This window comes from Odocoileus virginianus, chromosome 32 (assembly GCF_023699985.2).
Source record: "Odocoileus virginianus isolate 20LAN1187 ecotype Illinois chromosome 32, Ovbor_1.2, whole genome shotgun sequence".
Lineage (NCBI taxonomy): Eukaryota > Metazoa > Chordata > Mammalia > Artiodactyla > Cervidae > Odocoileus > Odocoileus virginianus.
The window spans coordinates 33,599,749-33,623,312 of NC_069705.1; the positions used below are offsets into that span (position 1 = coordinate 33,599,749).

At 35.3% G+C, this 23,564-nt stretch overlaps 1 long non-coding RNA gene across 1 annotated transcript in view; it reads left to right on the forward strand.

Moving 5' to 3' along the window:
- LOC139032544 (uncharacterized) overlaps window positions 1-23,564 on the forward strand; it is a 376,189-nt gene that overhangs the window by 296,647 nt on the left and 55,978 nt on the right. The gene's annotated exons all lie outside the window — the stretch shown is intronic.

Here is a 23,564-nt window from a genome sequence, read left to right on the forward strand (position 1 = left end):
AGTTGAAGGGAAGTCATGAGGAATAATCACTACTATGTGCCCAAAATTTTAACTGTTTTCCAATGAGTGGAAAAGGGAGGATGTAAATTTCATACTGCATTTTATATAAATGAAAATACCCCCACAATTTCCCAGACTCTCTTTCTTAACTCTTTTAAACTGAAGTTATTATGTCCACAGAATTATTTCTATGGTCCAAGGACAGGCTTGTATTTAGAAACTTTAATTTATACTTTTTTGTAACCTTAAATTTTTGAATCAGGATATGAAAGTGGAAAATTCTCAAAATGTAATTTAATGCCTTGTGCTATGTAAAGGAGGAGTAGTAGACTGGAAAAATGGCTACTCAACGATTGCTGGTACTGATTACTGGAACCTGTAAATGTTACCCTATTTGGAAAAAAGTCTGAAATGTGATTTAGTTATGGATCTTGACACCTGGAAATTATTTTGGATTATCCATTTTGCTCCTAAATCCATCACAAGTGTCCTTATTAGAGAAAAGAAAATGAGCTTTGACACATCAGCACAGAGAAGTGAAGGTTATATGAAGACAGGGCAGAGATAGGAATGATACAGGACTGTTGGCAGATACAAGAAACTAGAGGGGGCAAGGAACAGTGTCTTCCTCCAGATGTACACTGATTTCACACTTCTGCCATCTGGAACTGTGAAAGAACATATTGCTTTTGTTTTACCCCATCAAGTTGGTGACTATTTGGTATAGCAGCCACAGAATTATAAGATGAAAATAAGCTAATATGTGGAAATTAAAATAGAAAATAGAGGAAATATTTAAGATGCCTGGCTTTGGAAAAGTATTATGAGATGCCTCCTATTAATCCTTGCTAAAATTCTAAATCACAGTTTCTTATTTCTTTTGGTCTCTCTATTCACCTTCCTACAATGGCCATTTATTTATACAGCAAATATTTAACAAGAGTAGACGCAGGGCTAGATTATAAGGAATGCAAAATGGTCATGGAGTTTATATTCTCCAAGAGCACATAGACATTAAGCTAACAATTTATGACTTAGTTGTTGATTCAATGGAATTATTTTAGGTACTATGAAGAAATGGACTTCCCAGGTGGCTCAGTGGGTTCAAGAATCTGCCTGCAATGAAGGAGGTGCAGGCAGATGTGAGTTTGATTCCTGGATCGGGAAGATTCCCTGCAGGAGGGCATGGCAACCCACTCCAATATTCTTGCCTGGAGAATCCCATGGACAGAGGAGCCTGGTGGGCTACAGTCCATAGGGTCACAATGAGTCAGACACAACTTAATCGACTGAACATGCATGTAGTATGAAGAAGTTCAAGGTAGTATCAGTAGAAAAGCTGTGTTTCAGATGGACAATAAAAGGACTCAACCATACATATAAAGGTATCCATTCTCCTCCAAATCCCTATCCTATCCAGTCTGCCACATAGCGTTGAGCAGAGTTCCATGTGCTATCCAGTAGCCTCTTGTGGGTTATCCATTGTAAATATAGCAGAGCGTATGTATTGACCCTAAACTTCCTGTCTCTTGCCTCCAATCCTTCTGCTCTGGCAACTGTTAAGTTTGTTCTGTAAGCTTGTGTGTCTGTTTCTGTTTTGTAAACACACTTCTTTTTAGATCCTACATATAAGGCATGTCACACAATATTTGTCTTTCTTGGTCTGATTTACTTTACTCAGTGTGAAAATCTCTAGGAACCTGCATGTTGCTGCAAATGGCACTATTTCATTCTTTTTAATAGTATTATTCCATTGTACATATGTTCCACATCATCCTTATCCATTCCTCTGTCAATGAACATTTAGGTTGTTTCCGTGTCTTAGCTATTGTAAATAGTGCTGCAGTGAACACTGGGGTACATGTATCCTTTCAGACCATGTTTTTCTCTGGAAACATGCCCAGGAGTAGGGGTTACAGGGTCATATAGTGCCGGAGCCTGCCGGCAAACGAACCGGTCACGGGCGCAATCGCCGAAATACCTGAGAAATAAAAGAAAGGACTAGGAAAGAAAAGACTAGAAAAGAATGGGGTTGAGAGGGACAGAGTCTGCTTGCGTCTGACTCTGCCAACTTTATTGAAGAATACCACACCTATATATATGCTAACAGGAGTTGCTAATAGATCAAAGGTTTGCACATGTGCAGAGCTACAGGCACAGGTGTTTTAAATTCCTCCACTTAAGATCAGTAAAGCATCACCCTAGCACCCAACTGAAATCAATAGAACATTAACTGGATAGAAAACAGGCTTCAATCATGACGAGTTTATCAGCAACAGGTGAACAGGTGAAAGATCACTACAGCAATTTCCTTGATGGAGGTGAGAAAGGCCAACCTGTGCTTTAATAAATCAGGGGTGGCGGGACAGAGAGGGATCTCTTGATCTCTCTCAGAGCTAAGAAGGAGCCTGAGCAGTCAGGCTGGCTCCCCGCAATATAGTAGCTCTATTCTTAATTTTTTTAAGGAACTTACATTATTCCTCTCCATAGTGACTGTACCAATTTACATTCCCACCAACAATGTAGGTGGGTTCTCTTCTCTCCACACCCTGTTCAGCATTGTGGTTTGTGGAATTTTTGATGATGACCATTTTGACTGTTGTGTGGTGATACCTCATTGTAGTTTCAATTTTCATTTCTCTAATGATTAGTGATGTTGAGCATCTCTTCATGTGCTTTTTGGCCATCCAAATGTCTTCTTTGGAGAAATATCTATTTAGGTCTTCTGCCCATTTTTCATTGGGTTATTTGTTTTGATGATATTAAGCCTCATGAGCTATTTGTAAATGTTGGAGACTAATCTCTTGTTGGTCACATCATTTGCAAATATGTTCTACCAATCATTTTGGGATTGTCATTTTGTTTAGTTTATTGTTTCCTTTGCTGTTCAAAAGCCTTTGAGTTTAGTTAGGTTTCATTCATTTATTTTGGGTTTTATTTCCATTATTCTAGGAGATGTCAGAAAGTGCCCTGCCTATGTTTTCCTCTAGGAGTTTTATAGTGTCTGCTTTCACATTTAGATCTTTTAATCTATCTTGAGCTTACTTTTGTATATAATGTTAAAAATGATCTAATCTCCTTTTTTTACATGTAGCTGTCCAGTTTTCCCAGTATCATTTGTTGAAGAGACTCGAATTAACAATTTAAAGCAAGGCTTGATGTTGAAACAACAAAGGAAAATAAAAGTATGCATAAATACTATAAAGTACTTTTTTCCTAATAGGAACGGTTGGAGAAATTGAAGGAATGTTAGAAAATGAACATTGTCAAAATTCCTGGGTTTCTAAGTTGGTATGTGATAACTATATGAACTAACAACCATAACAACCAAAAGAATCAGAAATCTAATCAAATGCAATAGGAAGCAACACATGGAAGGACATTGAAGGTAGCTACAGTTTGTATGTTGCCTGGAAGTCTATCAAAATTTTCCCTCTGGAAAAAAAAATGCCCAAAGAAAGATAAGAAATTAGGAATAATAAGAAAATCAAAATACATGATGTAAACTTTTTAATAGAATACTATTCTGTATTTCCTGTTCTTGCTGATAACATTAAAAAAAATCCATGAGTCCTTATGTTCCAAATATCTACTAGAATGATTAAGAAATGTAAAAAAAAAAAGTCAGGGTCCAAAATTATGGAATCATTATATTTACATAACAAAGCCTAGTCAGTTCAGTTCAGTCACTCAGTTGTGTCCAACTCTTTGGAACCCATGGACTACTGCATGTCAGGCTTCCCTGTCCATCACCAACTCCTGTAGCTTGCTCAAACTCAAGTCCATGGAGTCAGGGATACCATCCAACCATCTCATCCTCTGTCATCCCCTTCTCCTCCGGCCTTCAGTCTTTACAGCATCAGAGTCTTTTCCAGTGAGTCAGTTCTTATCAGGTGGCCAAAGTATTGGAGCTTCAGCATCAGCATCAGTCATTCCAATGAAAACTCAGGACTGATTTCTTTGAGAATTGACTGGTTTTATCTCCTTGCAGTCCAAGGGACTCTCAAGAGTCTTCTCCAACACCACAGTTCAAAAGCATCAGTTCTTCAGCACTCAGCTTTCTTTATAGTCCAACTCTCACATCCATACATGACCACTGGAAAAACCATAGCTTTGACTAGATGGTCCTTTGTTTGTAAGTAATGTTTCTACTTTTTAATATGATGTCTAAGTTTGCCATAGCTTTTCTTCAAAGGAGCAAGCATCTTTTAAATTCATGGCTGCAGTCACCATCTGCAGTGATTTTGGAGCCAAGAAAATAGTATCTGTCACTGTTTCCTTTGTTTTGCCATCTATTTGCCATGAAGCTGATAAGACCAGACGCCATGATCTTCATTTTTTGAATATTGAGTTTTAAGCCAGTTTTTCCACTCTCCTATTTAACTTTTATCAAGGAGCACTTTAGTTCTTCTTCACTTTCTGCCATGAAGGTGGTATCATCTGCATATCTGAGGTTATTGATATTTTTCCCAGCAATCTTGATTCCAGCTTGTGTTTCATACAGTCCAGCATTTTGCATGATGTACTTTGCATATAAGTTAAGTAAACAAGGTGATATAAGCCTTGACATACTCATTTCCCAATTTGGAATGAGTCCATTGTTTCATGTATGATTCTAACTGTTGCTTTTCACCTGCCTACAGATTTCTCAGGATGCAGGTAAGGTGGTCTGGTATTCCCATCTCTTGAAGAGTTCTCCACAGTTTGTTGTGATCCACACAGTTAAAGGCTTTAGCATAGTCAATGAAGCAGAAGTAGATGTTTTTCTGGAATTCTCTTGCTTTTTCTATTATCCAGTGGATGTTGGCAATTTGATCTGCAGTTACTCTGCCTTTTCTAAATCCAGCTTGAACATCTGGAAGTTCACTGTTCACATACTATTGAAGCCTAGCTTGGAGAATTTTGAGCATTACTTTGCTAGAGTGTGAGATGAGTGCAACTGTGCAGTGGTTTGAACATTCTTTTTACATTACCTTTCTTTGGGACTGGAATGAAAACTGACCTTTTCCAGTCCTGTGGCCACTGCTGAGTTTTCCAAATTTGCTGGCATATTGAGTGCAGCACTTTCATAGCATCATCTTTTAGGATCTGAAATAGCTCAAGTATAATTCCATCACCTCCAGTAGCTTTGTTTGTAGTGATGCTTCCTAAGGCCCACTTGACTTTGCACTCCAGGATGTCTGTCTGTAGGTGAGTGATCACACCCTCATGGTTATATGGGTAATTAAGATCTTTTTATATAGTTCTTCTGTGTATTCTTGCCACCTCTTCTTAATATCTTCTACTTCTGTTAGGTCCATACCATTTCTGTCCTATGTTGTACCCATCTTTGCATGAAATGTTCCCTTGGTATCTCTAATTTTCTTGAAGAGATCTCTAGTCTTTCCCATTCTATTATTGTCCTCTATTTTTTTGCATTGATCACTTTGCATTGATCTCTCCTTGCTATTCTTTGGAACTGTGCGTTCAGATGGATATATCTTTCCTGCTTTCCTTTGCCTTTCCCTTCTCTTCTTTTCTCAGCTATTGGAGGCCCTGGAATTTTTACAACAGTGCAAGGACTTCTTTGGTATAATTCTTCTCCAGTTTTTTGGTTGTCTGCTAGGCTCTATGGTAGGGCTCACACACCGGGCCTCCCAGGGCTGCTGATACCAGTATCTCTGTACATGTGTCAGGCCACTGCTGACCCATGCCTCCATAGGAGACACCAAGACACTCAAGGCAGGTCTGGCTCAGTTTCTTGTGGATCCCTGGGTCCTGGTGTGCACAAAGTTTTTTTTTTAGTCCTCTGAGCAATTCTAAATTGCTCTTACCATCTTGTTGGGGCTGCTCCTTTGCCCTTGGACATGGGGTATCCTTTTTTGGTGGGGTCCAACATTCTCCTGTCTATGGTTGTTCAGTTGTTAGTTGCAATTTTGGAGTTCTCACAGGGATGCATGTCCTTCTACTTTGCCATCTTGTTAAGGAATCTCCTAATTCTAGTGTATATTATGTAAAGGTATAATGATAATAACTAGATAAATATATTTATCTCATCAGAAGATAAAGCAATTCTGGAAAGTAATTTGGAAAGATTTTGGCAAACCCATGAATCCAATTTAGTACAGAGTAGCCATAGTTTAAGTGAGCAAAATGCAAGGTTCAGTTATTTGGGTGTTGGCTCTAGGGGCAAATCTGGTGGTTAGCATTAATTTTGGTATACTTTTAGCGTATTAAAGTAGGCTTAAACAATAAGTGGATTATTGATTACTTCTGATTGCCTTCTGCCACACTTAGTAAGTAGTCTTACGTTAAACTATTCAGGAATCAGACTTGTTTTGAATTCTTTTGTTATTATTTTATCCTCAGCGAGTCAGAAGCATCAAATTCTTCTAATAATGTCTTGTGTTTGTCTATTTGTTCTTGGGTTTTCCTTGCTTAGCATATCAGAACAAGTATATTGTCATCTGTACTGGATTTGGTAATGAGGTGATGGGGGTGGGAGATAGGATATACCTGGTTGTTCTGAGTTTTTCAGAACATTAAGTCTCAATCATACATTCTGTGTTGTTCATAATAAATGTTCTATTGCTTCTTCTTCACTTGTAACACTCAGCCTATCCCCTTGCCTAGATAACATTTTTGATTTGTTGGTTTTTTTACTCTTTTCCCTGTGATACTGCTTTAATGTCAGTTGCAAAGTCATGTCCATCTCTGCGACCCCATGGACTACAACACACCAGGCTTCCCTGTCCTCCACTATATCTGGAGATTGCTCAGTCTCATGTCCATTGAGTCAGTGATGCCATCTAACCATTTCATCCTCTGCCACCCTCTTCTCTTTTTGCCTTCAATCTTTCCCAGCATCAGGGTCTTTGCCAGTGAGTCAGCTCTTTACATCAAATGGACATAGTATTGGAGATTCAGCTTCAGTATCAGTCCTTCCAATGAATATTCAGGGTTGATTTCCTTGAGGATTGACTGGTTTGACCTCCTGGCAGTCCAAGGGACTCGTGAGTCTTCTTGAGCACCACATTTCAAAAGCATCCGTTCTTTGGCATTTAGCTTTTTTTATGTTCCAAATCTCAGATCTGTACATGTCTACTGGAAAAACCATATGTTTGCCTGTATGGACCTTTGTCAGCGAAGTGGCATCTCTGCTTTTTAATACTCTGTCTAGATTTGTCTCTTCTTCTGAGAAGCAAACATCGTTTAATTTCACTGGTATAGTCATAGTCTGCAATGATTTGGGAGCCCAAGAAAATAAAATGGGTCACTGTTTCCACTTTTTCTTCATCATTTTGCAATGAAGTGAGGGGATCAGTTGCCATGTTCTTAGTTTTTTGAATGTTGAGTTTTAAGTCAGCTTTTTCACTCTCCTCTTTCACCCTCATCAAGAGGCTCTTTAGGTCTTCTTCTGCCATTACAGTGGTGTCATCTACATTTCTGAGGTTGTTGACTTTTCTCCTGGGAATGTTGATTCTGGCTTGTGAGTCATCCAGCCTGGCATTTCACATGATGTAACCTGCATATGAGTTAAATAAGCAGGGTGACAATATACAGCCTTGACGTACTCCTCTCTCAATTCTGAACCATCCATTGTTTCATGTAAGGATCTAACTGTTGCTTCTGGACCTGCATACTGGTTTCTCAGGAGACAGGTAAGGTGGTCTGTTATTCTCATCTCTTTAAGAACTTTCCATAGTTTGTTTTGATCCACACAGTCAAAGACTTATTGTAGTCAACAAAGCAGAAATAGATTTTTTTCCTGGAATTCCCTTGCTTTCTCTATGATCCAAGGCATGTTGTCAATTTGATCTCTGGTTCCACCTTTTAAGCCCTTTTGATGTCTTTACTTGTGTAGATTAAGGCTTTTTGTTTCCCAGAAGAGATAGGGAAAGTGGGTGTGTGGCATTTTTATTGTTTTTCAACATTTCCTACCTCTGGCTTCAGTGACTCTACCATTTTCCAGAGACTATAAATTTTGGTAACTTCCCTCTATAGATTAAATCTTCCCTTCCTTAGGAAAGATATGTTAGTCAGAGCTTTTGCAGTGGTAACAATTTATCTCTTCCAGCAATGCTAGAGGGGAAGCCTTCTCAGGATGCTCTCAGATATTCCCTGTGAGCAACTTGTGGGATCCCTGGAGGGAAAGTCTGTAAGAGGGTATAATCCTGCCAATGAACTTCAGGAGTCTTACACTTTTATGCTAGCTAAACCTCAGCCTTTGAATATTTGCTTAAAAATTCTGGTTGAATCTTTTATTGAAATACATAGTGTTTTGTAGTGTCTATCCCACAAAAGCACATGTTCCCTCCTATTTGTAGGAGAGACTGATATTCTGTCCAAACTGATATGTGCTTTTTAGGAGACAGAATTGTGTGTGCAAACACATCCTTTACTAAGCCTTTACTTGAATCCAATAAACTTAGACTGGCAGCTGTTGTTTTACTTATAATGCAAATTATTTCTTTGCTGTATAAACCATATGTAAAGATTATTTCCTGCAATATGTCTTTCATGCCTGACTCTTCAGGTCAATTTTCATTTCTCTTTCTCCTTGGAAACATGAAGGGCATGTAATGATCTCTTGTACAAAGAAAATATAGTTAGTCTTGTTAGGTAGTTAGGAATAGGAAAAAGGAGTCCAAAATAGTGGTAGCTAAAAGACAAAATACGGGGAAAGCCCACAAAAACAGAACAAAGTAAGGTCCAAGGACCAGAATGAAAACTTCAGGTGAAGCAAACAGCCCTCCAGGCTAGCCCAGTTTACACAGGACAGGCTTAGGAGGGAGGAGAAAAAACATATAAAGAGGAGCCAAAATTTAGCCTCTCCTCTTCTCTTCTTTGCTCTCCTCTCTTTTCTTCGTGTCTTTTGGGTTGGCTGCCCTCATACCTTGAGGATGTATATTTCTTTGCTTGCCAAATAAAACTGAGCTGTAACACTGGTCCATCCGTCTCTTCAAATTTTTGCTGCAGCAAGACAGAACCAAGGAAATTACATACTCCCCCAACAGTCTTACACCTCTCAATGTGCTAATTATGTAAGAAAGCTGTCCTTTTTAATATATTCTGATATCTACAGTCACAGATATTCTGTGACTGTATTAAAATATTCTGGCATATCTATTCACTGCTCTTTGAGAACCCCTAATTTATAGACAATTTGTGTTTCTGATTCTTCGTTGATTACTTTTGTTTCTTTTGTTCCTTTAAAGAAAAGGCAACTAAAACATATTAGAATATAAGTTTAATTATCTATTTAGTTTTTGGTGTGATTTTACATATTTTTTCTACAGTAAGTTTTGTTAAACATATTTCTCAAAGTAATGAATGAGATTTCATTTTGTAAATTGCTTCAGCAAAAACATATGTCAGTATATGATATTGTCTTTAGCAATTATTAGGGAACTGACAGTAATGCACTTAAGATTTATATTTCAGTGCAAAAAGATTAGTATCATTATTCATGATGCATATTTATTTTTCTGGAGGCTTACTCCTTCTGATTTTTTTGGGGGGGTAATTTTTATCTCTTATATCCTTTCATTATTTCTTACAAAGAAGTCATAGATTACCTGCTATGAAATGGTCACTTATAGGCTCTTACAAATAAAAATACATCCACCCACACTTGTTTCCAGTCTTTAACAAACTGAATAGCTAAGTATTTTAAAGCATCAACTCATATGAGTCTTATCATAGGCTTCCTTGCTTTCAGTTACCTAATCTGAAAGTAATTGCCTACATTACCTGTTCTAAGAGATTCAGTATTCTGCAACAGACATCAGAGAAATAGTGACCTTGAACACACCACAAAATATACCTTATCAGATATTATTTTTAATGTCTTTTATCTAAGTATAGTTGCTTTACAACAATGTTTTAATTTTTCTGTATAGCAAAGTGATTCATTTATACATATATATCCATTCTTTTTCATTATGATTTATCACAGGATATTGAATATACATATTATTCAATATCTAAATAGATTGAATAGTTCCTTGTGCTATACAGTAGGACTTTGTTGTCTATCCATTGTAGATATAATAGTTTTCATCTACTAATCTCAGATTCACAACACATCCCTCCCCTCCCGTCCTCCCCCTTGGCAACCATCAGTCTGTTCCATATGTCTCCTATCAGATATTCTTGACTACCGTGTAAGCAACTAAAGCACAAGGAATTTATCTTTGAATATATACTAACCAGTTAAAGAAGCTTCACCCATTATCAAAGTAGAAGATTATACTCATAATCTTAAAGATGATACCTCTTAAACTGTAGGTCTCCATAAGACTTCTAAAAGTAGTCTGTAGAAGCAAACTACCAGCCAAATCTTTGGAACATGCATGAGGTAACCTGTATTTGGTAAAGCCCAGAGCTGTGTTTGTAACACACTCTTTATACACATTTCCACTTTCTAGTATCAGCTCTGGTGTTCCTCTGCCACCTTTAAGGCTACATCTAAGGTGCCCCCTTTCTACAACTAATAACTTGCCTAGGTCTAGGTTTTACTAGGGACAAATTCTAACTCTGCTATCCCAAACTATTTCTAGTATATTCAGTTTAGGTAATTTTGCATATGGCAATGCCTCAAAATACAAATGAATTACTTCAGATTGTATCTGCTCTAACTGCTCAAGCATAAGAAAACAAAGAGGATAATATAAAGGTGTATCAGACCACCTTAGCTATAATGATACTCATTTGAACATAAAGGAAAATTATCCTTGTGATGAAATAGGTAAATAAATATTGTAGGGGTGTAGCAGTGATTTTTTTTTTTCAAGACAACTGCCAGAGATAGCATACTTAGAACTCCACTAAAATTGGTTACATCACTTGCATATTTTCTAATTCCTTTTCTTACGTGGGAATCTTTTTTATTTTTTTCTTAACTCCAATGTGGGAACAAGGTTTGTTTTTCTGTGGAATAAATATTTAGACAGTTAAAAGTGTGTCACTTCAACTTTCTCAGAGGACAGTCTTCCTAAAGAGATGGGAGGGATAAAATTCTTGTTTGGTAATCTAATACTTTTTAAGATTATTCTGCTCATTGGAATAAACAGTACAAGGTGGTAATCAGCATTCATTCCTCACTTTACATAATAAATAAGATAGCATATTCCTAGTGAGACACCCTGCCCATTTAGTTGCTTACCTTAAGTAATTACAGACGAAAGAATAGTATCTGATTATCTTTCAACCAGACAGCAGTAAGTGTGCACTATTGCTAAACTTCATATACCAAAATGAATACCACAATTAACATGGAAAATCTATATCTGTACTAATGAAGAGGTAGCCTGGCTAAGCTATCTAATTTAAAGTAAAGAATGTATGCCATTAAGAGAAAATATAGACTTAGGGAGTCATTGGCACTTGCTTTCTTGATCAAGCCTGAAAATTCTTATAAAAATTTGTTGTACTTGCATGTTTCATGATCCTTTGATATGTTATCTAGAGACTTGATGCATTTGTACAGCTGCTGGCTCTACATGATTCCATAAATCAAAGAAAAAGACCAGAATGCAATCATGCTGATCAGTGTTCAGACTGATAGTCAGACTTTCACAAACCTTTACCTTCCAGGGGCATCATCAACACTCGGAGGTTCTGGACACTTCCTCATAACATCTCCTGCTTTTGTGGCTTAGAAGGAAAAGTGGGGGAGTGAGGATAAAGGACTTCTGACTGAGGAGGGAAGGACTCTTTTTTCTTTGGATCTAATCACGTTGGACCACTAGAGCTGTGTGAAAGGGGTTCTAAAGGATCCATGACAAGTCGGCAGCAATAGGCAAGCTCTGAGAACTAGCCAGTTACAACTTGCTTCTGAAAGTCAGTCAATCCATAAAGCATCACTCCAGTTTACATACTTTTGAAATCTTTAAAGTTTTTATTTCCAAATACTTGTATACAGTCATCAGTCACTTTGTTCAAACATTGCCTTTTGTGTCTTACAGCTCTCCCTTCATTATTGGTTAATAAATTCAACTTTCCTTTTTCCCTTCCTCTGTTCCTTCATTCCTTCCTTTTTCTTTCTTAATAAGATAAAATAAATAAAACTTCTTTATTTATCATTCATATTCAATTATGCAACTTAGTTAATTTCACTTTGTAGCCCCAACATACAAAGGTGAAAGAATATAATACCTATTCCTTTATTTTATACCCTATATTTGTACTAATATATAAGTGATACAAAATTTAGCTGTTACACAGTATAAGCATGCATGATATTTTGTTTCACTTTCATAAATCAAAGACACACAAAAAAGAGCTGTAAGTCAATAATCTTATAAATGTCAAAGTCAGCAGTGCAGACAATACAAAAATAAGATTGTGTTTCATTTTGTCAACATTGGCTCCTAGAAATTTAGAGAAAATGTTGAGAAAGAAAGGACAAATTCATCATGGTTGTGATCTGTTTTAATATATGATTGATATCTCATTAATATCTATTTTTTCCATTCCCAGATTTTCTCAAATAATTTATCTTTTCTCCTTAAATGATAGTATTCATCACAAATAATGTATGTAAGCATCAGAGCAATGCTTTAGGGGGCGTATGGGGTTTGGGAGAAGAAAGAGTATCTGGCAAGGCATTGTTCATGTAATGTGTTTGCTAGCTGAAGTATATCAAAGAAAATGGAATTTCATGATCTTACTCTAGAGAGATGCCAGCTACTAGAGAAGAAAACACTTAAGGGCTTTAGCAAAACTCACAGTATAGGTCAGTTCAGTGCAAATCATAAAACACAAAGGTTGATTTTAATCCACTTTGCTTACTTGGAAGGAAGCTTTAAATCTTTCAAAATTCAGAGAGGCTCATATATTTAGAGCTAGTTAAAATCCTATTAAACCAAAGAGGGATTATGTAGATTAATACAAGGGGGTTATTTTGTTGTTTGTTTTAATATAATATTCTCTGAACCATTCTTGATTGTTGGAGTCTTCCCACTGAGTCTTTTTGAAACTAATATTCATACAATCCTAATAAATGAAGGAGATTGCTAGTTAATACTTTTTAGTGGCAAATTTTACTAGGAATGAGGTTATTAAAAATATTTTGCTTGTAGCAGTATGTGATAGAAGAACATATTAAGATTAAAAATTCAGCATGCAAAAATGTCTGCATAGACCAGGGCCATGAGAGCACTGCATTTTCATGGGATAGGAAATTTTGCCAGATTTATTCAAACTTCTCGATTTTGTTGCTGTAGTTCCCCGCTTCCCCACCCCATCTTATCAAGATGGATAGATAGATAAATAGAGAGATAGATAGACTGACAGACAGACATAGATGTTTGAATGCAGACATTTATCTCTGTCCATCTATATACTTTATCTCTTACTTCTTTGGATAAACTTCAAAACTTCCATTAATGACAATTGACAGCTCTCAAAGAGACTTTTAGTTCTTCAAAAATTTATATGACTTAATCTTTAGAACAAGATAAGGGCTAATAAATGCAGCCCTTATGTATATAGTTGACCCTTGAACAATATAATTGACCCTTGAACAGGTGAGGGTTAGGAGCACAGACCTCTGTGCTGTTGAAAATCCACTTAAAATTTTCCTGTTTGATTTCAATATCCACGTTTCTACATCCCCACATTCAACCAGCAGTTGATTGTATAATATATAATATTTACTACTGAAAAATATCTGCATTTAAGCTGACTTTGGCAGTTCAAACCTGGTTGTTCAAGGGCCACCTGTATAAAGATTTTTCACCTAATATTTCTTTAAGTTACTTAAAATAGAAAATTAGTATTTTTATTCTTTTTCACATATTTAACTAGATCGTTGCTGTTTAGTCACTGAGTTATGTCTGACTCTTTGTGACCCCATGGACTGCAGAACGCCAGGCTCCTCTGTCCTCAACTATTTCCTAGAGTTTGCTCAAATTCATGTCCCTTGTGTCAGTAATACTACATATGAGATGCTACATATATGAGAGGATGCTCATCCTCTGCCACCCTTTTCTCCTTTTACCTTCAGATTTTCCCAGAATCAGGGTCTTTTCCAGTGAGCTGGCTCTTTTAATCAGATGGCCAAAGTACTGGAGCTTCAGCTTCAATATAGTTAGATTTCATCTATTTATTTAAGTACTGCTTATGATTTCATGACATGTTTCAGGGATGGTGCTATATACTAGAATGGAAAGGACTCTCCCCTAGGGCCGTCCACTGAAGGAAATTGGTCCTTAGTTTCTTTATGTATGTCCAGCCCCTTATTTATGTAATAAATAAAGATGCAGAAGTCCAATCAGGTAGAAGTGTCCATACTTACATAGACACAGTGTAGAAAATAATCAGAGAAGCATCAATGTATAGATAAAAGCCTAAATTGTAGATACCATTAAATATTTAAATTAAGTATTTAAAAGTGAGCAAGGCTCTTTGCTTAATTCCATTCCTGATTTGAATTATTCCTGAAGAGGAACATGATTAAAGGCTTATTTTAAACTATCTCCAAAAAAGACATGGTTATTTAAAAAAATCAGTGGGTAGGCCAAATGGGGAAAAATGGTACAAAGAAATACCTTGGAGGACAGTTTTGTTGTACAACATTTGGCTTTAAATAAATGCATGGACCTGCTACTGAAAATGTATTACAGATGTCAAATGAACAGTAATTAAACTGCTCCCTCTAAGCTTTTTTGATAGGCCATTTTCAGAATGAATGGCTGAGGCTGAGAAAGGGCACTTGGCATTTAAGATCCCTACCTTCAGGATATTATTCTCCCTGATTTTCCTATTCAATGTGATTTCTTTTTTCACTCTCGTGACAACTTAGAAAAAGTTTTCTGCTACTTAGCAAAAGATGACTTTAGAGCCACATAGAAATTGTAAAATGTTCTTATGGTGTATGTAATTTGGTCATTAAAAATGATTAATGATGAGGATATGTATAAATACTAAAGAAGAATGACAGATTGAGCAGGTTGTCATGGTAAAAATGGCAAGTTTTAAAGATTGGCTAATGGAAATTAATATATATCACAATGGTTGTTACAAAATAGTTTAAAATTATTACCTGTTTATAGTTGTTTTGCATATGTACCATATAGATATGTATATATACATACCCATACACACACATAAACACACACAATATAAATATAGTTTCTGATCATGACCTCCAATTTCTTTTTAGGGATAAGGAATTGATGAGCTAAATCCTTGCTAATGGTTAAAAGAAAATGATAAAAGTTGAACTATTTTTACTTAGAAGTAATTATTAATCACTTTCAAAATCTTGTTTATAAAAATAAATTTAATTGATATTTTATACATACTCTTATAAGTTTTTCTTCACTGTCTCAGCACACATCACAGAGTATATACCGTACACACTGACTTACTGCCCAAAAAGTAACATTTTTGTAACATTTGTGCTAATACTTCTTTCTTCAGCCAAATCTACCAGCAATAACTGGAGAAGGAAAGGAAGCCGTCTCATTCAGAATTGAGTACTAAACCTCATCATTTCAACTATATATACCCCATCTCATTCATTTTCCCATCCTTTTAAGAATTTTCTACAATTTATTGTGATCCACATAGTAAAAGGCTTTAGCGTAGTCAGTGAAGCAGAAGAGGACATTTTTCGGGAACTCCTATGCTTTCCCCATGATCCCATGAATATAGACAATTTGATGGCTGATTCCTCTGCTGTTTCCAAACCCAGCGTCTGCATCTGGAAGTTCTTGGTTCACACACTGTTGAAGCCTAGCTTGAAGGGTTTTTGAGCATTACCTTGCTAGCATGTGAAATGATCACAATTGTACACTAGTTGAAACATTCTTTGACATTGCTTTTCTTTGAGATTGGAATGAAACCTTACTTTTTTTCAGTACTGTGGCCCCTGATGAGTTTTCCAAATTTGCTGACATATTGAGTGCAGCATCATCTTTCAGCATTTGAGATAGGTCACCTGGAATTATGCCACCTCCACTAGCTTTGTTTATAGTAACGCTTTCTAAGGCTCGCTGACTTCACATCCCAGAATGTCTGGCTCTAGGTGAGTGACCATACAGTTGTGGTTATCTGGTTCATTAAGACCTTTTTGGTATAGTACTCTGTATTTTCTTGCCACCTCTTCTTTATTTCTTCTGCTTCTGTTAGGTCCTCATTATTTCTGTCCTTTACCGTGCTCATCCTTACTTGAAATATTCCCTTGATAGCTCCAATTTTCTTGAAGAAATCCCTTATCTTACCCATTGTATTGTTTTCTTCTGTTTCTTTTCATTGTTCATTTAAGAAAGCCTTATCTTTCCTTGCTGTTCTCTGGAACTCTGCATTCATTTGGGTATATCTGTCCCTTTCTGCCTTGCTTTTCCTTCTCTTCTTTCCTCAGCCATGTGTAAAGCCTCCTGAGTTAGCTACTTTGCCTTCTTGCATTTCTTTTTCTTTGGGTTATTTTTAGCTACTACCTCCTGTACAATGTTAGTAGTGTTCATCTGTAGTTTTCAGGCACTCTGTCTATGACTTCTAACCCCTTGAATGTATTCATCACCTCCACTGTATATAGGGAATTTGATTTTGGTCATACCTGAGTGGTCTGGTGGTTTTCTCTATTTTCTTCAATTTAAGCCTGAATTTTGCAATAAGAAGCTCATGATCTGAGCCATAGTCAGCTCTAGACTTTGTTTTTGCAGCAGTATATAGCTTCTCCATCTTTGGCTGCAAAGGACATAATCAGTCTGATTTCAGTATTGCCTATCTGGTGATGTACATGTGTAGAGTTGTCTCTTGTGTTTTTGGAAAATGTTGTTTGCTCTGACTAGTGCGCTCTCTTGTCAAAATTCTGTTAGCCTTTGCCTTGATTCATTTTGTACTCTAAGTCAAAATTTGCCTGCTATTCCTAGTATCTCTTGACTTCCTACTTTTGCATTCCAATTCTCTATGTTAGAAAGGACATCTTTTATTGGTGTTAGTTTTGCAAGGTGTTCATAGAACCAGTCAGCCCTAGCTTCTTTAGCATCAGCAGTTGGGGCATAGACTTGGATTACTGTAATGTTGAATGGTTTGCCTTGGAAACAAACTGAGATCATTCTGTCACTTTTAGATTGCAACCAAGTACTGCATTTGAGACTATTTTGTTGACTATACTCCATTTCTTCTAAGGAATTTTTACCCACAGTAGTAGACATAATGGTGATCTGAATTAAATTCGCTCATTCCCATCCATTTTAGTTCAGTGATTCCTAAGTTGTCGATGTTCAATCTTGCCATCTCCTGCTTGACCATATCCAATTTACCTTGATTCATGAACCTAGCATTCCAGGTTCCTATGCAGTATTGTTCTTTTCAGCATCAGACTTTAGTTTCACCACCAGACACATCCACAGCTGAGCTTTGTTCACATATATTCATTTATTCATTTTTAAGTTATACAAATATTTTGTAACCTATTATGTGCTAATCACTTTTCTTCTCATTAGGGAATCAAAAATAATTAATGACCTTTGTCTTCGATGCAGTAAAAAAAAAAATGAGAAATAGAGAAGCATGGGTAGATAGTAGTAAACAAGGTAAAAATTCAATGATGGCAATAATAAAGCAATAGAAACAAAACTAATAAATCAGCAGTGAAGAGAGGGTGTGAATTTCTGGAAAAGACTTAAGGAAGCTTACAATTGGACTGAAGCTTAATAGATACTTGGTGAGTATAAATATATAAAGAAAAGGATAATAACCATCAGTTCTCAGAAAAGAAGGAGTAAAAGAAAGGAGCCCCCTCCCAAAATATATGTACCACTCCATGAATATTTTAGGGGATGATGAATTGATAGTGAGAAATAAACCTCCTGGTAATTGTCAAATATCTTTATGTGTGCTGTTTCTTGAAATTCCATTTAAAACCAATACAGTTGACTTAATTTTGACAATTCTCAGTTTCTAAGTTTAAATGTCTTCATGCAACAAATTCTCCTGCCATACTATATCATAAAATACATGATAGTCTAAAAGATATACTAGCTAAAGTTATAGATGGAATTAACTGTACTTTTCTAAAACTATCACCCTGATTTGTAATGTGGAAAAACTTGATCTAACAAACATTAATAAAATCATTATTTTAACATAAGATTTTTCAAAAGAAATATCTATTATGGATAAACACATGGAAGGGCCATTTGGCTGTTGTAGAGTCTTTAGATGACTATTTATAGATGACTATATATTTTAAGAACCAAGTTATTAGGTTATGAACTAGTAGAGTCAAGACTGAAAAAGACAGCCTGGTTCCAAAACCCATGTTATCTTTTGTTACTCAAATTGCATTACTTTAAGCCTAGAAGAGTTTTGTTTTTTTTTTTTTCAATTAATATGTTTGTGAGTTAATGGGGTTGGTAGGAAGAGGAGCTTCCTACAATGAAATAATATGCAGTGTCACAATATATAAAGCAGACAAAACTAGTGTTTGTTCCTTGAAACAAAATTGCTTTCACTGAATCATGACATAATCTTTATTGAATATGACAAAGACTCTGAAATTCACAATCAGGTATTGTCATCATTGTTTTAAAACTTTTAGAAGATATTACCACAGAAAATGTAACATTTTAATTACTGTTTTTTAATAATTGTGTCTCAGTGGTAAAGAACCTGCCTGCCAGTGCAGGAGACATGAGTTCAATCCCTGGGTCAGAAAGCTCCCCTGGATAAGGAAATGGAAACACATTCCAGTATAATTACCTGGGAAATCCCATGAACAAAGGAGCCCAGCAGGCTACATTCCATGGTGCTTCAAAAGTCACACATGACTCTGATTAAACAGCAACCTAGCAAATAAAATAATATACATGCAACATTAATTTAGAAAGTACTTTGTTAAACAATAATGACTTAAATTTTATGTTTCAGTAATTATCAGCTACAACTGATTTAATGAAAAAGTGTTACAATTATTAATATTTCACATTTTAAACTATCAAAATGTTTATAGTATGCATCCTATTTCTTTGCTTATGTAGGGCAATGATTCTGTTTCTTCCCTTATTTATCAAAAAAATATGTTATTTATCAAAACATATCATAATTTGGCTCATTATTTTGTGGGGAATATTTCCTAAAATTTTATGGTATTTAATTATCAATTGACTTTTAATGCAAGGACATTCCATTATTTAATCTTGGAATTGAATGCATAAACATGAGACAGTGTAGCTAAAACTCCCCCAATAAGCTGAAATACTTCAACAGTGGTTACTGATTTTAATATAAATATTTTAACATGTAGCCATAAAATTTTAATATGCAGTAATAACAAGTTACCCCAATAACTTTATGTAGCAAGCAGTTGTTGAAAGATGCTCTAAAAAGGAGAGAACTGAGGTTATAATTATTGACTTCTAGTGATTTCTAATTTAAGATATTGGAAAGAAAATTTATTTGGAAATCACTTATATATTAATCTATACTGTAGATTTTTATTTACGAGGATGCTTAAAGTGTTGTTCACTTTCTTAGTAAACAACAGAGCTGCTAACAGAAAAATAGTCTTGCCTTAAATATTTGTAATCTGAAGTGAATGTTATCAGTTAAGATTCATAATATAAGCGTAATTTTTCTAGTGTATGTAATTTCAAAGAAATAAGTCATTGAATCATTAAACATGCTTTTAATTGTATAAAATCTCATATTTAAGTAAAGACATTTAAATGACAGTTTTAAAACTAATGAACCCATACAGAGAGTATATTCGTATTTTACTGGACCTTGGTAAAGTATTACTTGTCCTGGCATCTTATTCTTTAATTACATTCTTTAATTACAATATCACTTTGTGATATATATCACATAGTAAATATTTAATTATAATAAAAAATCCAACTCATTTTCAAAGAAAAAAAGAAATTATTAACCTGTCACTGATATCTCATGATACTGGAAGACAGAAGCGTATCTATATCTTAAAAATCACTGGAACTAGGAACTAGGCTGTCAAGATGACATGGTATCTCAATCTCTTTCTCTTTTCTTCTCTTTTCCTTTTATTTTTGTTCTCTTATTTTTGTTTTCTTTCATATGTTAGTAAGGGTGGTTATATCTGCATAGTAATAATCAAAATAATAACCTATTACTTAATAGCATCTTAAAGTACAAAGCATTTTTGAACTTAATATAAATGTGAAATGTCAGATCAATATGGACATGTAGATTAATTAATACATATTTACAGATTGAACATCTGTTCAAAAGTACTGATGTATTTGTATCTAACATATTACATTCAAATACAACTAATTCATTGGTAATTTATTTTGATTGACAGTATGAAGCACAAAAATATTTTAACATTTTCCCAAAGCATTACCCAGTAAGTAATTGATTGAATAATGTTACTTTCTCTAAACATGCCAACTCGTGAATACAAAGTACAAACCTTTTCTACTTTTTTTTTCTTGTGTTAATAGGGCATTATTTTACAAAGTTAGGAAATTACTCAGAATTGGAGGAAAGTATTAAAATAACTATTTTAAATATATTATAACTGTTCATATGATACATTTTTAATATCTCAGCAATGTATTATTAAATTTCAAATGGACAAAATACTTTTTAATTATAAATTTGTGAATCTCAATAAGAGAGAACTATCATAACCAAATATGGTGCTTTTAAAATTAACAATTCATCTGTTAGAAGGTATGCAGTATATTGCACTATTAATTTATTTTGGCTTTACTCATTCATCTTATTTTCACAGAGGATGTTTGCCTTTAAGCAGTACCAATTTCCTTTTTCATGATGATCATTAAGTTATTCAAAGTTTCCACTCTTTGCTAGACAGGGGTTTCTTCAAAGCACAAATCCCTTTAACCCTATTCCTAATATAGTGTTGGGAGCATAGAAGACAATTTACACTAAGTAAACATTTTTAAAATAAATATATTTAGAATGATCTGAAACAACCTGTTGTTCCTACCTTTCCTAAAATGGTAGACTTCCTAAAAGCCAATGAACTACTGCAACTTCCAGAGTAAATAACCTATTGGCTCTTCTGGTACATATGAATTGCCCTACAGTCCTTTATGACATGATATTGTTGAATTTTTTTGATGAGAAAATGGTGTATACAATGTCTCAGATCTCTTACGTTCAATTTGCATCAGAGCTTTAATGAGTTGAAAGTCCTTTTGTCCTATGGCAAATACCAAACTTGGTCAATGTAGACTTGTTTTTGCTTCAAAACAGAAGATAATTAGAAAAAAGTATTTTTGTTTATATTAAGATTTACTTTTATCTCATTTTCAACTTTACCTTCTAGTCAGAGAATGATTCCAGAGTGTTTTTTTTTTAAATTAGGCTTAATTTATTGCCTATTTTGTAACACTAATAATGTTATTTGTTTTTATTTACTATTCCGTTACTGCCACACAAAAGATGTTTATCTCAGCAGTTAATACTACATATTTAATTGGACAATAGTAGGTTGATTCTTATTTATATTATAAAATAACTATATTTGTTTCTTTTTTCTTATTTGATCCACAAATATCAAGAATACCAGTTTAACGTTTCAATCTAAGTAAATGTTCTTGCCAACTTACCCTTATATCTCTCTAACGGGTTCTATTCTGAAGCTAAATTACTTAGTGGTTAGAGGTTCAAAACCACTGAAGATTCCTTTGGCTTCATTTTATCTTGCAATTTCACCAACATTCTTTCACTGTTTGCCTTTTGTACTATCTTCTAAATCCTAACAATTCATTAGGATCAATTAGGAATTTGAAATAAGAAAAACTTGGAAGCCTAGGTTTTATCCCAGACTAACCCTGGTGGCTCAGATGGTAAAGAATCTGCCTTCAGTGCAGGTCAGGCTTCAGTTCCTGGGTGAGGAAGATCACCTGGAGAAGGGCGTGGCAGCCCACTTCTGTAATCTTGCCTGGGCGACCCCGTAAACAGAGGAGCCTGGCGGGTTACAGCCCATGGGGTCCCAAAGGGTTGGACACCATCTAACACACACAAGGCCAATTAGTGTTTCTGGGAAAAGGGTCAGAGATCACCTTGCTTTCAAAGGTTCAGAGATAAATCTAATATTTAGTATGGTGAGATTCACTGTCCTAGGCATGTTTTTCTCTTCTTGTAGCACATTTTGTTTAATTGTGTCTCTTACAAAGAGATTTTAGATCCTGTCATATTTTCTATTCTATTATGGAGGCAAATTTGTTAAGTTTGGAAGTACTAATTGCATCTGAGTTAAAAAAAATTGTTTTGGATTTCTTTTTTTTTTTCTTCCACTTTTAATTTATCCTTTCATACTTTTAAGAGTGAAATGCAATTCTAAACACAAGTAGGCACAATAATGATTTGATGATACTGTTAAGTTCCTTTACTGGACCACAGTGCCTGAGAATTTGCTCTAGTAGGTCTCAGACCTGTAACTTGTCAAACAACTGATAAAGATGCCAATCAAATATGACCCATATTAGTGAAAGAGATATAATATCCCTCACCTTGTTTAATCATAACTCCAAACTTGTAGCCCTTAGTTCTGAAAGATGTCTCAAAGGGGAGTAACTGCTGCCCAGAAAGTTGCTCTGTCCATCTTTGCCATCCTTAATTCTGGCTCTCAGTTACCTTCACTCTGTGAACACTGCTCAATAGATCTCTGGATCCAATTGTTTCTCTTAGAGAAGTTTAGAACATTGGAGCAATCAGCATAATTTATTAAACATTTTAAAAAGAACACAAAGGATATGCACACAGGAGATATAAAACTGTAGAAGTGGTAACATGCTTTTCATCCCATGCTTTCACCTTTGCCCTCTCTGACCCAGCCCACACGGACTCTGAGGATTCCATCGTGTGTGTATTTAGGTCACAGCCATTCCCAGGCTCTTCTAAATATCTTCATTTTGGGAGGCAAGATTTCTAGCACAGTGGCCTTCATGGAAAATGTGCTGTGTAAGGAGTGGTCTACCCCAGTGTAAATCCTCTGTCAATGACACTTCATTCCCGTATCTTATTATTTTTAATATGTTTCTCTGTTTATATACTTCCAGAATTATGTGTTCAGCATTTTCTAGTTAAAATGGTATTGCATTTGTGCTTTATAAAACTAAAATGCTCCTATTTTAACTGAAATTCATATGTGGTCTTCAGTTACTCTGTTACAAAATAGGAAATATTTTCTCCAGTCCATTTCTCTAGTCCATTCACTTTTTCTCTAGTCCATTATATTAAACATTATCAGTGGATAGAGAGAGACTTATACCTTGGTTCTACCATTAAGAAGTTGGTTAGGTAGGTGCCAGGTATACAGTCATGAAAAATAAAGCAATTTTGCTTTTGATGTGTTTAAAATCTAAATAAACCAATTACTATTAAACTACAAATTATGTAAGCCTAAAGTACAGGATTTTAGAAAAGAAATAAACTTTATGTTTGGTTAAGGACAGTTACACAGACAGTTCAGATGCTAAGTTTTGTCCAACTCTTTGCGACCCCATGGACTGCAGCACGCCAGGCCTTCCTGTCCATCACCAACCCCCAGAGTTTACTCAAACTCATGTCCATTGAGTTGGTGATGCCAACCAACCATCTCATCCTCTGTTGTC